The sequence below is a fragment of the Chrysochloris asiatica genome, unplaced genomic scaffold, assembly GCF_000296735.1.
Source record: "Chrysochloris asiatica unplaced genomic scaffold, ChrAsi1.0 scaffold00247, whole genome shotgun sequence".
Lineage (NCBI taxonomy): Eukaryota > Metazoa > Chordata > Mammalia > Afrosoricida > Chrysochloridae > Chrysochloris > Chrysochloris asiatica.
The window spans coordinates 2,493,626-2,511,835 of record NW_006408765.1 but is presented as its reverse complement, the minus strand read 5'-3'; the positions used below and the strand labels follow the sequence as shown (position 1 = coordinate 2,511,835).

At 36.1% G+C, this 18,210-nt stretch overlaps 1 protein-coding gene and 1 pseudogene across 2 annotated transcripts in view; one reads left to right on the top strand and one right to left on the bottom strand.

Annotated features, from left to right (window-relative positions):
* Positions 1-18,210, top strand: part of BRINP3 (bone morphogenetic protein/retinoic acid inducible neural-specific 3) — a 737,483-nt gene that overhangs the window by 619,194 nt on the left and 100,079 nt on the right. The gene's annotated exons all lie outside the window — the stretch shown is intronic.
* On the bottom strand, positions 388-1,269 carry LOC102815664 (annotated as a pseudogene).

Genomic DNA, 18,210 nt, shown 5'->3' with positions numbered 1-18,210 from the left:
TGGCTCAGGAGAGACTTTGTGGGCTTGAACCAGTGACATGCTGTGTGTGTGTGTGGTGGTGGTGGTGGGGAGCAGCTCAGGAAGGTCAGTCTTGCTGAGCACACTTCCTCCTGGACAGAATAAAGGACATGAAGCCAGAACCAGGAGGAGTAGTAGCTGCACAGACACTGTCTCAAATGGAAAACAAATTAGGCCTATTCCATCTGTAAGTGTGTTTCACACTGATCATACAACAGGAGGGAGATGGGAGCACTGGCCTCTATTGGATAGCCTTTCTTTTAGATAATATGCTTTTAAGAATTGAACACTGGTAGGGCCTTTCCCCTCGTTAATAGCAAGCAGCACACAATTTCTAAGCCAGCCTTTCATAGCTCTTGCTATCTCTTATTATCTGTTATTATTTGGATTTTGAACAAAATTGATGGAGTAAGAGCCAGTAGAGGAATCCTGTTTGATCTGGAAATTTTCTGTGGAGAGTCCAAAAGGTCGGAGAACCAAGTTCCCAAGATCTTTTACTTTACCTAACATCTCTTCCTTTAGTCTCTCATTACGTTCTTCAATTTGCTTAGGCATTCTCATACAAGCTTCTCTTGCTTGGTGTACTGATGGATCTTTCTCTAAGACAGATTTATAGTCTTCCAATGCTTCATCCAACTTGTCTGTCTTGTCGTACAACTCTGTTCTCCTCAGTATTGCGCGGATATAGTTTGGGTTTAACTGAATTGCTTTGCTGCAGTCACTGATTGCTATCTCTTTCTTGTCGTGCTTCATCCTTGCAGCAGCTCGATTTGAAAATAGAATAGACCTGTCTGTTTGGAAGCAGGCTGGGCACGTTTGAAGGGCTTGACTATACGAACTTTTGGCTTCTATATAATCTCCTTTCTTAAACTGTTCGTTTCCCTCTTCCTTTAGTCGAGTGCTCTCTTCTCTTCTTTTCTGTTTCTCTTCATCTGGCATATCTTTTTCCAGTTCTATGAGGTATTCTTCATCTAGTTCAGAGGAGTTTACATCATCAGGTTTGTCCTCTGCCTTATCTACTCCTGGTTCCTCCTTGTCAAATGAGTCGCTGCAATCATGATAGCACTTCTCTTCTCCCTGGTCTTCCTGGGGATGGGCTTGAACATCTTTGAGCGATGTTTTGCTGTGGGAATGCTCATCTTTGGGATTAGAAACTGTAGGGCTAACATACTCTGAGTCCTGAGGATCTGTAACCTGCAAGCCATTGATCATATTTTCTGGAATTCTGTAGTTCTCTGATTTCTCCCCCATGCTGGATTCAGTGGGGGAGGTGAGGCTGAGGTTCTCCTAGCTGCATCGCTCACCGCCAAGCTGCCAGCTACTCACAGGTTCTCAGGAGCTCTCAGTCCCCTTTCTTTCTTTTTTATTTTAATGCTTGAGTTGTTGACAATAGCTAGTGGCTCCTTCTCCACTATCCAGCTTCTTAAATTTGCATCTTTTTCCCCTAGGGAGAAGCACAGGCATAAACTCACTTGTCAGAATGTCATTTAGTGGACAGATATAAAGTCAAATACAGCAGTCCAGTTTGTAGCCATGACAGGGAAGCTGAATCTTTGCCATACTTTCTCTGTGGAACTATTACAATAAAGGAGTTTTTCTCTTTATTGTTAATAGGTACATTGGAAAGCTACATGTTAATATATATTTTTTAATATATAGTACTAAATACTACAGATGGGAGATGAGCCAACAGGGTTTTGGATCAAACGGTGACTCAAGAATTTATGCTAGGTGCATTACCCTATATTTCTCCATGTAACTTTTTTAAATGGCATGTGAATTATATGAAAAGATTATATTTCAAACTAAGATATTATCATCAAATTTAAATATTCTACCAATCTGGACTTATCAAATAAAACATACCAAAGGAGAAAAAAAACGATAATTTATGCCTAGTAAAATGATTTCTAAGTAGAATACAGAAGGACAATTTCACATAAGCAGTGTCTCATATATCATAATGTCTAAATATTCCTTCTGAAAACATTGCTTATTAAATCAATAAACTCTTAGAATAGTCAATTCTGTGAATTTTAATAGCCAATTCAAAACTATAAACTTTGCCCTGATATCAACCAAAATATTATACTATTAGATTTAGGATTAAGAAAATAATTTAACTATTGTTTTCATGATTTTACCTTCCTTAAATCATAAAACATAGGAAGTTCTGCCAATAAAATGAAATTCATATGTAAAATTAATCATAATAAAATATTTAAAATAGGATAACTTTATTCTTGGTAGACAGCCATATTTATTTGCCTGGAAAACCCCAGAAATCGGTTGGCTGGAGGCTAGTGACAAAATGTATAAATAAACATTAATAGCCTACCAATAGATGATCAAAAACATGTAAGAAAATATAACCTCAAATACTTCATTCATAAGAATGTCGAACTATAAAATACCCCTGAAAACTCCAAACAAAAGCATTTAGAATCTTAAGATATTTCAAAAATTGATAATCTCAATCATTGCTTTTAAAGGAAATGTTGCTAAGATTTTCATTGTTTCCCAAATTAATAATATGCAATTTAATGCAACAGTGGTCAGCATATGCATGGAAAACAAAAATAGGCAAAGGTAGTAAATGATACTTTTTAAAATAGATACTGATAGTAGACTAAAATCACCACATCTTAAAATCTACTATAACGAAATGGGAAGGTATGGAAAGGTTTTGGCTACACTGCTGAGTAAAGCATGGAAATTCTCTTGTCTCTTTCTGTCTCAGCATCCTAGTTATAATTTGTGAGCAACAAGAGTACCAACAGCATGTTAATTGTTATGAAAATTAAACTAATTTATATGTGCAATGCTCCAACATTTATTAAGCACTTAGAAAATAGCTCCTTGATGCTAATGATACTGATGATCATGGCCATGATGGTAATGCTTCAGTAATTGAAACAAAGGAAAACTTTTTACAAAGTCTAGAAATAGAACCAAATGTCTGTGACAATCCGGTTATGATTGCCATAATCAAGTAAGCTACAGATTGTCCGAAAGAACACAGAAGTGAACCATTGTAAGATTAAGTTAACTTCTTGATCTTAAACATTTTTTAAAGGTAAAGATATATTATGCCATGTGCTTTTATTATAATTTAATAGAGATAAAGATTTTGAAGTGAAACCTTTAATATGAATTTATTAACTGATTGGAAATGAAGAAATCTATCCCTAGATGATTCTAGGATCAAAGAAATTGAAAAAGGAAATTATAAATTCTGGTAAACTATTAACAATGATTATATTTCATAATAGCTGTGAACCACAACAAATCTTGTACTCTAAATTTATGGTTTCAAAATGCCCTAATTATTAAAGAAGGTTAAAAAAAAATGTTTCTTATAGAGTTTGTATGCATTTATAAACATATCTCTTTTTTGACATTTTGCTTTATAGCACTTCACAGATCTTCTGTGTGTGTATTGTTGTTGTTGTTACAAATTCAATATTTATGACAACCTTACATCAAGCAAGATGATCGGTGCCAGTTTGCCAACAGCCTCTGCTCAGTTTGTGTCTCTGAGTCACATTTTGGTAATTATAACAGTATTTCAAATATTTCATAATTAATCATATACTTAATAAAATGTAATATAGTATAAATTTAACTTCAGTTGTTGTTGTTAAGTGCCGCCGATTCGGTTCTGACCCATAGAGACCCTGAACAGGGTTTCCAAGGCTGTAAATCTTTATGGGAGCATAAAGCCTCATTTTTCTCCCGCGGAGCAGCTGGTAGTTTCGAATTGCTGACCTTGCTGGTTTCTCCCGTGGAGCAGCTGGTAGTTTCGAACTGCTGACCTTGCGGTTCACAGCCCGATTCATAACCACTACGCTACCAGGGCTGGGAAATCTAAACATTTGTGTGACTTGTTTTACTGTGATATTCACTTTATCACAGTGGTCTGGAACAAAGCCAGGTTAAACCTTTATTCTTTCATTCAACAATTAACTATTGAATTCCATTTATAGATACAAGAGATACAGCAGTCTACAAAATAAGAAATAACACCTTCGTATTTGGAGTTTGTATTTTAGTGAGTTAAGAAAGTAAATAATCAAATTATATACGGTATTAAAAGATGACAAGTGCTATGGAGAAAAGCCAATGAAGGAAGACAGAGCGTGCGTGTGAGTGGTGGCTGGAGATTGAAGTGGTGGATGGTTTGTGTGTGAATGTGTACAGTTTTATATAGAGTTACGAGAAAAGACTCAAAGGAAATGTGAGAGTAGTACGTTGTATATACTTGTACATCTGGGAGAAAAATTTACAGGCTGAATGAGCAGCATGTACAAAGGCATAAGGAAAGATCTAGCTTAGAGTACTGAAGGGAAACTATGGACCCCCTGTGGCTAGAAGGAGTGAGAAAGGGATAGCAATAGGATTTGAGATCAGAGGAGTATTGGCATGAGGGATAGATCATATGAAAAGCTGATAAAATAGTCACTTTCATAATATATCAAGATGAGATATATTCACAGATGAGATTTCTCTTACCTTTAAATGCTGGAAATATTTAGATTTTTTTCCAGGCTGTAAGTAACCATGAAAAGCAGACTGTTCTATAAAGCCAATAAAATTTTATCCTGAAAAAGATAATGCAAAAGTGAAACAATGCATATATATATACTTGTATTTTTTATTTACTTATTTAATGATGCAACTCTTTCTGAATATGAAGTCACCACCTCCAATGAAAGCATATTATATTGCAATTTTCTTACAGTGCAGTTGATGATAACAGGACCCTAGAATTGATGATAACATTGTTCACTCAAAATATTGCAGGGTCATCATAAATTTTTATGTCCCAAACTCTGAATTAGCTACCCATTCAGCTTTCATTACAGATTGTACATGATTTCACTTGAAATTATCCTTAGAGAATAGAAATCCTTACACAGACATACCTACTATGGTACCATCGTATTCCTCTTTATCAACACTGGAGGCAGACACCTGCTGTGAACCACTTTAATAACTGAGGTATGAGGGAGGAGTTAGGTTTTGTGTTTCAAAGGGATAAATTTGTATTTAATTCATGTGTCCTGGTATGTACTTCATATAATTTCCTGGCTCTCTGATATCGTAGTGGTTACGAATCGGGCTGCGAACCTTAAGGTCAGCAGTTTGAAACTGCCAGCTGTTCCGCGGGAGAAAGATGAGGCCTTCTGCTCCCGTAAAGAATTACAGCCTCAGAAACCCTGTACAGGGTTGCTATGAGTTGGAACCGACTCCACGGCACATAACAACAACAACAATGGCTGTTAATAACAATTCTATTGTGGTTCTGCAGGATAATGCACTGGACCACAAGGTTGATTTGTACTGCAAGGTCAGTGCTTCAAACCCACAGCCACTCCTCAGTAACCCTATATAGGGCCACTATGAGTCAGAACTGACTCCAAGGCATTTGACCACAACAAGAACTATGAATGTTAATAAGGAGCCCTGGTAACTCACTGGATTACAAGCTGGACTGCCAACCACAAGGTCAGCAATTCACGTATACCAGATGCTCAGCACTGGGTGACACACAAGTACCACCATAATGGCTGTTAAATATTTGTTATCTCCCTCTTATCTTTTATTGAACTTGTTGTGGCACTATAGGGTAAGCAGTTGTCTGTGAACAGCAAGGTCAACAGTTCAAACCTACCAGCTGCTTCTCAGAAACCCTATACATGGTCACTATGAGTCAGAATCAAATTGATGGCACTTAACAGCAATATGCAATAAGTAGTGGGGCTTATTTCTAGTGTGTTTTTGGACGGTAATGCCCTATCTGGTTAACTTTGCATCACGTTTTTTTTTTTTTTTTTTGCATGAACTTGTGAGTCTATGAGACCAGTAATTAGTACGTAACATTCTGTTTGGAAGTTTAAGTGTGACAATGTGACATTGTGATTTTCAGGAAATTAAATGCTTCAGATTACTATCTGGTTAAAACAATAACAAAACAAAAAAACTATATGCCTCTCTGTTTGTTGTTGTTGTTGTTGTTACGTGCCATCGAGTTGGTTCCAACCCATAGCGACCCTGCATAGGGTTTCTAAGGAGCAGATGGTGAGCTTGAAACAAGAACTTTTCAGTTCAAATGCTTGTCTGTTTATGAACTAGTAAATTTTACACTGCAGTTAGAACTTATTAAAGAGATACTATCCAACTAAAAAGTTGACTTTTGAGAAGAAATTTAAAAAGTCAAAATATAACTTAGTATTTTCTCAGCATTTTCTGCTGGTTGGCATGTTGTCTAATATCAATTCTGGTTAATTGAGATTCATTTTGATTGGTCAGTGTCCATGAAATACATTTTACTGTATGTAGTACTGCAGGAAAATGCACTAGACTGCCAGGTTTGTATGAATCACAAGGTAGCAGTTCAAACCCATCAGCTGCTCCTTGGAAACCCTATACATTGTCACTATGAGTTGGAACCAACTCAGTGGAACTTACCAACAACAACATGTGTTTTCAGAATCAGCCCTAGTGCATCCACACAGTAGGTCAAGGAGAGAACTGTTTCAGTGTCAGAGATGTCATTTGCTGAAGCACCGCTCTCCTGCCATTCATCGCTTCTTTCCAAATCCACAAAAGATTTCTGATACCCATGGGTGAACAACGAAGAAAGCTTGGTGTCTCCTTCAATCTACCTTGGGAAAATGCTCAGCTGGTTTTTCATTTTTATCTGGAAACCTTGGCTTCCCAGTAGCTTCATTGGTGAAGCAATATCTGTTTGCATCCAGGATTTGACAACATCAAAACATCTTCATCTGGCCCTTCTGTCTCATTGTCTTCATAGCTTAATTAAGTTGAATTAAATGGACACATGGTTTGAAGGAATAGCAATCCTAGAGTATTGGAGGTGACTTGGGGCTGAGAAAGGGGCCCTTCTAAGTGCAGTGGTTAAGTGCTGGGCTGTTAAGAGCAAGGTAGGTGGTTCAACCCACTAGTCACTCTACTGGAGAAAGATGAGGCTCCTATAAGCATTTACAGTCTTGGAAACTCAAATGAGCAGTTCTGTTCTGTCCTGTAGAGTCACTATGAGTTGGAATTAACTTGATGGCAGTGGGTTTGGAGTTTTGTTTTGTTTGAGACTAAGACTCTTGCTGTGTTTCAACTGACAAAAATCTTCATAATGGTAACTTGACTGATCTTTAGGTTTCCAGTCATTCATCTTTCTCCACTCCCTGCTGATACAGGATTCTATGACATTTTCACAGACATAAAAACATTTTCAATTTTTTATTGAGAGTATCTTACAAATCATCTTTATGTTATAGAATGAAAAAGATATCAAGCCTCTCTCCACTTATTTCTTTGCTTAGAAAGCAAGCCAAGATATTAAAATCTCAAAAGGGAAAAGTTCAAATTGCTTCCAGTCTTTGAGGAAATCTTTTATGTTCGCAATTATCCAGGTGAATTTCTATTCTCCTTTTTATTTCAGTTCTCTCCAGTCTAGCAAGGTCATTATATTTTCTAAATAAAATTTATTCCTGAAACAAAAAAATTAGCCTTGTGATAGGTAAATTTTTTTCCAGAGCACATTGATTTTGTAGTTTTAAAATTTCCATTTGAAAGTTGCGTTTTCCTATACATAAAACTGTTTCTGAGAGGTTAACATGTGAGTACTGTTAAAAGAGGAACAAAAATCCACACAAATTAGCATCTAGGATCACTGTACTTTTCAGATAATTTCTTTACTTAAATTAAAAATCTGCATATGTACACATAAACATTAAGTACAGTAACTAAGAATAAAATTACTATAAAATCTACCTTTCTTTTTCTCAAAGCCAAGTATCAAAACATCAAAATTTCTCATTCTTTTCTTAGCACTAACTAGTCATATAATCTCAGCTCCTTTCTACTTTCTGATTGAAATGTTACAGAAAACTTTTCTTTTTCTCATAACCAATGATGCTAAGCATCATGCCAGTTGTTCGTTTATCATCCATATGTCTTCTTTTGTGAAATGTCTGTTCAGATTTTTTATTCACCATTTTGTTGAGCTATTTGTATTCTTATTACTTAAAGTACAATATTTCCTTACATATTCAAATACAATTACTTTGTCAAATATATGAATTGTAAATGTTATCTCCCAGAATATGGCTTGCGATTTCATTTTCTTATTGGTGTCCTTACAAGAACAGATATATTTTTAAATTTTGATGAAGTATTTCTAAAGTATTCTATGGTTACTGCTTATGAATTTAAAGAAATTTTTTCCAAATTCATGGTGGCCTAATTAATATTTTATTCTGAGGTAAAATTATTTTTATATTTGATATTTACTTTTTATATTTATTCTTTGTATTTGCCTTTTATAATTGAAATTTACCTTCATATTTGTTTTCTATAACTGTTATTCTATTGATTCTCATACTGACCTATTGAGAAGTATAAGGCTAGCATTAGTATTCTGCTTTACAGAGAGGGAAAATGAATACCAAACTATTAAGTCATTTTTCAAAATATTAAGTCATTCAGAGTTAGTAAATGGGGGTGTTAAATCTGGCATCTATCCCTAGTAGTGCACTTCCCTCTAGATTGTGCTGTAGACAACTCTCTCTGAATATTGGGATTGCAGTCAAGAAGGTGTGGTTTGGAATTACAGAAATCAAATTATCCTCATTACTAAGAAATAACAAAGAATTTTAGAAATTTTGTTTTCATTTAAGAATGGGAGTTTTGTTTTCCTTTTTGTGAAAAAAATCACATCTATAAAAAATTAGTATTATCTTAATGAAAATGTGCACAAACCCATAAATGTATTGGCAGATGATCTTTTCATTAGCAAAATTAATTAGGTACAGTACTGAAGAATTGATGCATTTTAGCTGGGGAACCCAAGAAATTCCAGTCTCATTTTAAGACACATGGCATTAAAATACTCAAGTAAAGAGATCCTTTCAAGGATACTTATAAGAGAGTCAGTGTACTATTCTGCACCTGTTGTTAAGAGAGGTACAACTGCTCAAGTCCCAAATTAAATTGGCTTCAAATATTTTTTTTAAAAATAGGCTCTCTATTGGTAAGTTTCTCTCCCATGTGAATAGAGATTTGTGCTTTAAAAGAGAGGAGTGGGATTTTCTGCAGGAGGCACCTGTGAAACTTGGCATACTTGAGCATCTTCGGCTGTTGGTATGAATAGCTTTACAGTATGTGAGTAAAGAGGCAACCAGTACTCTCTGATGAGTGCATCTTAGAATGCTAATTATGTCTTCCTTATATCTTGTGACTAACTCAACATTTAAGTGTTTGTTTGTTTTTAATGCAGTTCACTTCTTTTCACCAAGTCTGAAAACACGTTCTTTGACTTTAATTTCAGCATTTATTTTTTTAAATTTTAATGTGATGTTGAGAAAATCTTAAAGATAAGTTCTGTCTGTTCTGTGATTTCTTGTTTTTAAAAATGAAATTAACCCCTATTTAGTCTAACATTGAAATATAGACTTATAATAAAATCAGTAATTGTTGATGTGCTTATATGAACAAGTATAGTACTGTCTAGCACTTTTTATACACAGTGTTAAGTAGACAGACATCCCAGATAAGTTGCTTTTTAATGGTTGACAACAAACATATGATATTGATGGTAGTCTCATATATGGCTGTAGAATTTTTTTTTTTTTTTTGTATTTGTATAAAAATATTTTGGTAGCACAATACATGAATATTTGAAATCAAAGTTCAAGATGGTTTTTAACTCTAGTGTAAAATGTTTGTGTAGGGTCACTTCAATACATAATTTATCTGCTTACGTATATCTCCTTTCAAATAGGTAAGAAGCCCATCGGAAGTATGTGTTGTTTTACTAGTTTTTGTAATCCTATTGTTTAATATGTGGAGTCCTGGCGTGCTGCAGTAGGCTAAGGCATCAGCTTGCAAAGTCATTTGAACTGTAAGGTTGGTGATTCAAGCTCACCACCTGCTCCTTGGAAACCCTATACAAGGTTGCTATGAGTCAGAATTGACTCAACAGCACTTAACAACAGCAACAACAATAGTTTAACATAATATAAATGACAGTCAGTTCATGTTCATACTAGATATAATATTGGCTATAAAATGTGACGTTTATATTGTTTATGGACCAGAAAAAAAACATAATGATAGACTTACGCCATATTCTAGATCCTCACAATTAGTAGTGTTTCTTCTCTTTTGCAGTGACCCTTGGAAATATTCACTGTTTTTCTCAAATCATCCTACAAGTCTTTCATTTTGATGTAAGTTACTCTAAGAAACCACCACACATCCATCAGTTTGTCATACTGTGATTCAGGAAGCTATGCCAGGAGTATTTTAAATACTAGCAGGGTCACCCATGGTGGACAAGTTTAAGCTAAGTATCGAGACAAAGACTGACTTGGAAGAAGGAGAGACAGACTACTTCCAAATATTTAGAACCTTATGAATAGCAGTGGAACACTGTCAGCACCAGAATATTGAATATTGAAATATGATGAAGAGCACCAGAATATTGTTAGAAAAAGTGCCAGAAGATGAGCCACTCTGATTGGAAGGCATTCAAAATGCAACTGGGAAAGAGCAGCCTCCTCAAAATAGAGTTGACCATAATGATGTGAATGGAATAAAAAATGGAGTGAAGCACTTCATGTGCTGATGGGGCACAACTCAAATTGTAGAGAAATAACTGTAAATATTCATTAATAATTAGAACATGGAATGTCTGAAGTATGAATCTAGGGTAATTGGAAATTGTAAAAAATGAAATGGAATGCATAAACATCAGTATCCTAGGCACTGGTGAGCTGAAATTGATTTGGGCTGGCCATTCTGAATCTGACAAGGACATAGTATACTATGCCAGGAATGACAAATTGAAGAGAAATGGTGTCACATTCATGATCAGAAAGAACATATCAAGATCTGTCTTGAAGTAAAATGTTGTCTGTGATAGAAGTATATTCATATGCCTATAAGGAAGACCAGTTATTACCACTATTATTCAAATTTATGCACCAAACAGTGTTAGCCAGTGATCATGAAATTGAAGAATTCTGTCAACTTCTTCTGTCTGAAATTGATCAGACATGCAATCAGGTGTATTGACAGTTACTGGTGATTGACATGCAAAGGTTGGAAGCAAAGAGGAAGGATCAATAGCTGGAAAATATGGCCTTGGTAATAGAAATGATGCTGAGGGTCACATTATAGAATCTTGCAAAATCAATGATGTCTGCATTACAAATATCTTTTTTAAACAAGATAAAAGACAACTATACACAAGGACCCCACCAAATGGAACACACAGGAATCAAAGTGACTACATCTGTGGAAAGAGATGGTGGAAAAGCTCAATATCATCAGCCAAAGCAAGGCCAGGCGCAGACTGTGGAACAGGCCATCAATTTCTCATATGTAAATTCAGGCTGAAGCTGAAGAAAATTAAAACAAGTTCAGGAGAGCCAAAATATGACCTTGAATAGATACCTCCAGAATTTAGACATCATCTGAAGGACAGATTTGATGCACCAGAAGATTTGTGGAATGAAATCAAAAGCATCATACAGGAAGAAAGCAAAAGGTCATTAAGAAAACAAGAAAGAGGGAAAAGACCAAAATGGATGTCAGTAGAGACTCTGAAACTTGCTCTCCAGCATAGAGATGCTAAAGTAAATGGACGAAGTGATGAGGTACAAGAACTGAACAGAACATTTCAAATATAAGCTCTAGAAGACAGTCAAATATTATAACGACATGTATGTGTAAATACCTGGAGTTAGAAAACCAAAAATGAAGAATACGCTCAACATTTCTCAAACTGAGGGAACTAAAGAAAAATTCAAGCCTCAACTTACTGTATTGAAGGATTCTTTGGACAAAATATTGAATGATGCAGAAAGCATCAAAAGAAGTTGGAAGGAATAATCAGAGTCTCTGTATCAAAATAAATGGTTGATGGTCAACCATTTCAAGAGGTAGCATATGATCAAGAACGATTGATCCCAAAAGAAGGTCATCGTGCATTGAAGGCATTGGCAAAGAACAAGTCACCAGGAATAGACTGAATACGAATTGAAATCTTTCAGCCAACTAATGCGGCACTGGAGGCACTCACTCATGTATGCCAAGAAATTTGGAAAACAACTACCTGGCTGCCTGACTGGAAGAGATCTGTATTTGTGTCCATTCCTTAGAGAGGTGACCCAACAGAATGTGGAAATGATCACACAATATTATTGATCACACAATATTATTATCTCATGGGAGTAAAGTTTTACTAAAGATACTAAAATAATGCCTGCAACCGTACATTGACAGAACTTTCAAAGGTTCTAGCACGATTTAGAAGAGGATGTGGAATGAGGGATATCATTGCTGACTTCAGATCTTGGCTGAAAGCAGATAATACCAGAGAGATGTTTACCTGTTCTTTAATGACTGTGCAAAAGCTTTTGATTGTGTGGATCATAACAAGCTGTGTACAACATTGCAAAATGAGTATCCGGAACACTTACTTGTGTTCATGAGGAACCTGTACAGAGACCAACAGGGAGTTGTTCAAGCAGAACTAAGGGACAGCAAGTGGCCTAAAATTAGGAAATGTGGGAACCAGGGTTGTATTTTTTTCACCATACATATGTAGTCTGTATTCTAAGCGAATAATATGAGAAACTGGATTTTATGAAGAAAAGCATGGCCTCAGGATTTTGGGAAGCCTCATTAACAACCTATGTATACGCATGATACAACCTTGCTTGCTGAAAGCGAAGGACTTAAAATACTTACTAATGAAGATCCAAGACCACAGTCTTCAATATAGGTTATATCTGAATGTCAAGAAAACCAGAATCTTTTCCACTGGACCAATAAATAGCATCCATATAAATGGAGACAAGGCTGAAGTTGTCAGTGACTTCATTTTGCTCAGATAAACTATCAACACTCATAGAAGCAGCAGTCAGGAAATCAAATGATGTATTGCATTAGGCAACTCTCCTGCACAAGACCTCTTTAAAATGTTCAAGAGCAAAGATGTCAGTTTGAGGATTAAGTCTTTCCTGACCCAAGCCATGGTATTTTCAGTAACTTCATATGCATGTGCAAGTTGAACAGTGGATAAGGAAGACTATAGAATGGTGTTGGAGAATATTAAAAGTACCTTGGACTGCCAAAAGAACAAACAGATCTTTGTTGAAAGAAGTACAATCAGAGTTCTCCTTGGATGCCAGGATGGCCAGACTCATCTTTCATACTTCAGATATATTATCAGGAGGGAACAGGTCTTAGAGAAGGATATCATATTTGAAAAATTGGACAGCCAGGCAAAAAGAGGAAGATACCCAACAAAATGGATTGCCACAGTGGACTCAGAAATAACAAGGATTGTGAGGGCCTGGCCATGTTTCATTCTGTTGCATATAGGGCCATTATGTGTCATTACAGACAGGATGGTACCTAACAACAATAACCACAAATATGATTTACTTAACATAAAATACTACTATTAGTAAAGTTCCTTAAGAATTTGAAATTCCCACATTCACTTGTGGGAAAAAAAACTAGGAATAAAAAATAAAGCCATCTTTTATCTAATGCAAAATTTAATTTAAGCAAAATTTATGATTTTTCCCCTTCTACTCTGGATTATGGAGTCCTGGTGTGGCGCTGTGGGTTAATGCGCCAGACTGCAAAGCCATTTGAACTGCAAGGTTTGGTGGTTCAAGCTCACCAACTGCTCCTTGGAAACCCTCTATAGGGTCGCTATGGGTCAGAATCGACTCAACGACACTTAACAACAACAAACTCTGGATTGCTCTAAATTCCATGTGAATTTTCTAAGCTTCACTCAGATATGACTTGCCTTTTGATAAGACTCCAGCTACTCCTGTCCATGAAGATCCTTTTGAGATGTATCTATTCCTGGCCTGTTGCTATATTTGATAGGTGGGATAGAGTCCTATTTTGTATGCCTTCCAACTTAAGGGACTCATTTTGCAGCGCTATATCTGACAATATTCTTTTCTGTTCATCTTGTTTCACTATTCAATATTTGGGTAATTTCTGACAATGTTCCACTGCTATTCCTAAGGTTTTCAGTGACTAAATATTTAGAAATAGTCCTTTTCTCCTTCTTTCTACTCTCTGTTTATCTGGAAGCTCAGGTGAAACCTGTCCACTCTGGGTAACTCTGTTGGTACTTATAATACCTATGGCATAGCTTCTAGAATCACAGCAACAAGTGCAAACTGACAGATGAGTGGTGTATTACTGGCCTAGGTTTGAAAAATATACAACCCACTCTGCATCTCTTCCTGTTCTCAACATCACCTGGTCCTTTGGCCTTCCTTTGGAAGGATATGGATGCTATACCTGTCTTTCCGTGGGCCAGTCTATCTCCAATCTTTCGGTTACTTCTATCTCTGTGAAGCTGCATAAAGTCAAAGTTCTGCAAGTGTGTAGGAGAGCAGCTGACTTCTTTATGCATAGTCCTTAAGCTTAAGAAAGATCCCATTCCCCAGTATGTCTCCTATATTGTGGTTCAACCCACGGGATAAGAAACAAAATTTGACCAATATTTGAGCAGTTTGAAATTCCTTTCAATTCTCTTATCTCAGATAGGCTATCAAATTGGTTTCTGTCTTGTATCTGTGTCCTGTGACCTTGAAAGTGACCTTCAAACTAAGAATTCAATAATTCACTGATTTGGTTTTTAACTTCTGTAGTAATTTCTCCTTTGCCTCAAATAAAGTTTAATTCACATTTAACTATCTTGGTGAAAGAAGGATTCTCAGATTACAGCTCTATAAATTGGTTTTGAGGTGGTGTGGATCTACCATTCAAAGGAAGTATTTTGTTAATTTTTCTAAAGCTAGTTTGGATCATGTCTTGAATGGAAGGTAGCAGAGCAGTTGTGGAGTCCATAAGAAATAGTGTGATAGGTGTTTTATAAAATTTAAAATTTACTATTTTGTCACACTCTCCTTTAGAGTGGCTGCTACACCCTTTTCTATCATGAGTCTTTGAGACATTATAGCATATACCGCTCCCATATTTCCATCATAAAATAATGGTCAACAAATTGTCAGATTGTAAACTTGGTAATGTTCGTTTTTAAATGTTGGTGATTTCTTTTCTTTCTTGAAAATCTCTATTCCCTTATTTTTTAGGATCTATATCCTCTAATATTCACTCAACTCTTGTGATCCTGCTAGTTTAATTCCAGGTGCGTCTTGCATTGGAGCTTTATTAGATCCTCATTCTGTACCTGGTTCCAGGCCTTTATTTCTCTATGTTCCAAGTTTTGAGTTAGCAAGTGACAGAATGAAAGACCTACATATATCATTCCCGAGACATATATCCCTGATTCTATTTTAAATCTCTGTAATGTGTCCTTCACACAGCAACCAGAGAAATGTCTTTTTTCAATAACGAAAGCATGAGCATATGACATCTTTACTCGAAATCTCCCCATGTGTAATATCTCATTGCTTAAAATTATCTTTCACAATCTTACTCCTACCATGTATCCCAAATTTCCTCAAGGTAACTTAAAAATAAAACTATAATTGTTTGCTTAAAAAGACTGGAGTTCGAATCATTATCTTTTCATTGCTTATTGACAAAATCAAATAAAACACATACTACCATCAAGTTGATTCTTGTAGAAGTTGATTCTTGTAGGATGCAGTAGAACTGTTCCATCAGGTTTCTGGGACTGGAGATATTTACAGAAGCAGCTGTCAGCGCTTTCTCACATAGTGCTGTTGGTGGATTTTAACCACTACCCTTTCAGTTAGCAGACCAAGGCTTAACTGACTGTCCACCAGACCTCCTTATTATTTATTAACTTAACATCTCTCAATCCTCGATGGCACTTAACAACAATGATCCAAATATTGTTAGTATTTATAATAGCATAATTGTGTGAGTACTAATTACACCCCAGTCATTTTATAAATATTTTTGTTTATCTTATACATTCAATCAAATCACAACTCACTGTAATTAAGGAACTGTTGAAATTAAGTATTTTATAAATGTAGCTGTTGTTGTCAAGTGCCATTGAGTCTATTCAGACTCATAGTGACCCTATATAGGATTTCCAAAGAGCAGCTGATGAGTTTGAACTGCCAACATTGTGGTTCAAACTGACCTTGTGGTCCAGTGCTTTATCCCACATCTCTACACCAGGATTCCATTTTATAAATTGTTGGTGGTATTGTTAAATGCCATCTAGTAAGTTCAAATTCATAGCCACACTGTATAGGGCTTCCAAGGGTTACCAGGTGCTTTACATTGGGGCCTAGTATGTTGCTGTGAGGCTGGAAGCTATATCACCGGTATTTAAAATACCAGTGGGAGTCCCAGTGTGGTGCTTTAGGATAAGCACTGGACTGATAACCACAAGGTTGGCAGTTCCAACACACCAGTCACTCCTCAGAAAACCCTCGACAGGGTTGATATAAGTTGGAACTTAAATTCATTCTTTACACAGGAGCTAAGATCTTTAAAAAAATTTTTTTTTTCTTTCTATTTCAATGAGGTTGCAAATGAAATTTGCTTCCTACCCCTAACATGGTCCCATTTGAACTGACCCCTGTTATGTCACTCTCCACTGACCCACCACACTCTAGCTACAGTGGTTTTTGTTATCCATTTTATGCCAAACCAAGGAGTATTTATTCTGTCTTTACTACATCTCCTTTGCATAACTTTGCACATATGGCTCATTGTAATCATTCAGCTCTCAGTTTAAATATCACCTCCACAGAGAAGCTTTCCCAAGGCTCTTTTCCCTCATTAGTCCTAGCACATTAGTCTTTCTCACATTGCATCTTTAATTTATAACATTTTTGTTTATCTAATATTTTCCGTATTTATTGTCTCATTTATTGAGAATAAAAGTCTCATGTCTTCCTTTTTAACATGCGAACCACAAGGTCAGCAGTTTAAACCATCAGCAGCTCCTCAGAAACCATATACAGAGTCACTATGAGTCAGAACTGATTCCATGACACTAACAACAAACAACTATATAATGGGAAATATAGATATAGATATATATGTGTGTATATATATATATATATATATATATATATATATATTGCTACTATGTTTCCTGGTAGCGTCATCGTTACAAATCGGGCTTCTAACTCAGGGTCAGCAGTGTGAAATTGGCAGCTGTTCCACTGGAAAAAGATGAGGCTTTCTGCTCCAGTAAAGATTTATAGCCTCGGAAACCCTGTACAGGGTCGCTATGAGCTGTAACCGACTCCACGACACATAACCACCACCACTACGTTTCTAGTTTGTACATGCACACGTTCATTCCAAACAAAACATGTTTAAACATATCTCTGTGATCAGTGCATGTCTTTAGACAAGGTATCTATGTAATAAAAATGTCATAATTTGGCAGTTCAAACCCACCAGCTACTCTTTGGAAACCCTATACAGGGTTGTTCTGCATTGGAACAGACTGGATGTCAATTAATAGAATCTTGTAAGGGTGTTTTTTTTTTTAATCAGGAAATTTACTCCAAGGAATTTTTTCCCCCCATCATGACAGTGTGCCCTCTCATTCTTTGAAGGTAGAGGTGGTGGTGGTGGTGGTGTGCCGTGGAGTTGGTTCTGACTCATAGTGACCCTGTTTAGGGTTTCTAAGGCTGTAAATCTTTACGGGGACAGAAAGCCTCATCTTCCTCCCACAAAACTTCTGGTAGTTTTGAACTACTGACCTTGAGGTTAGCAGCCCAACTTGTAACCATTATGTTACCAGAGCTTCTTAATCTTTGAGGGTAGAAAGGGCTATTCTGTGAGAATTTCATTGGACAGTCTTACCATTTTACCCTACATCCCTGATCTTACTCCTTCAGACTCATTTTTGTTCCCCAAACTCACATAACGTTTAAAAGGAACACAATTCAAATTCCTCAAGGATGGCGATACTGTCATTTTTATATGTAAACCAAAATGACCATAACTAATTGGGGACGTGTTTGAGAGGTGGAGCTACACCTTCAGATGGAGGATATATTAAGAAATAAACGCTTAACATTTTGTTATTTTTGCTTGATAATGCGGTCTGTGATTTTTTGTAGCAAAACTTTTTGACTAACCTTCAGATTCCTCAATCTGAAAATATAATAAACAGATAGGTTGCTATTAACTATTCTAATTTTTTTTATCTGTTTAGTTTCA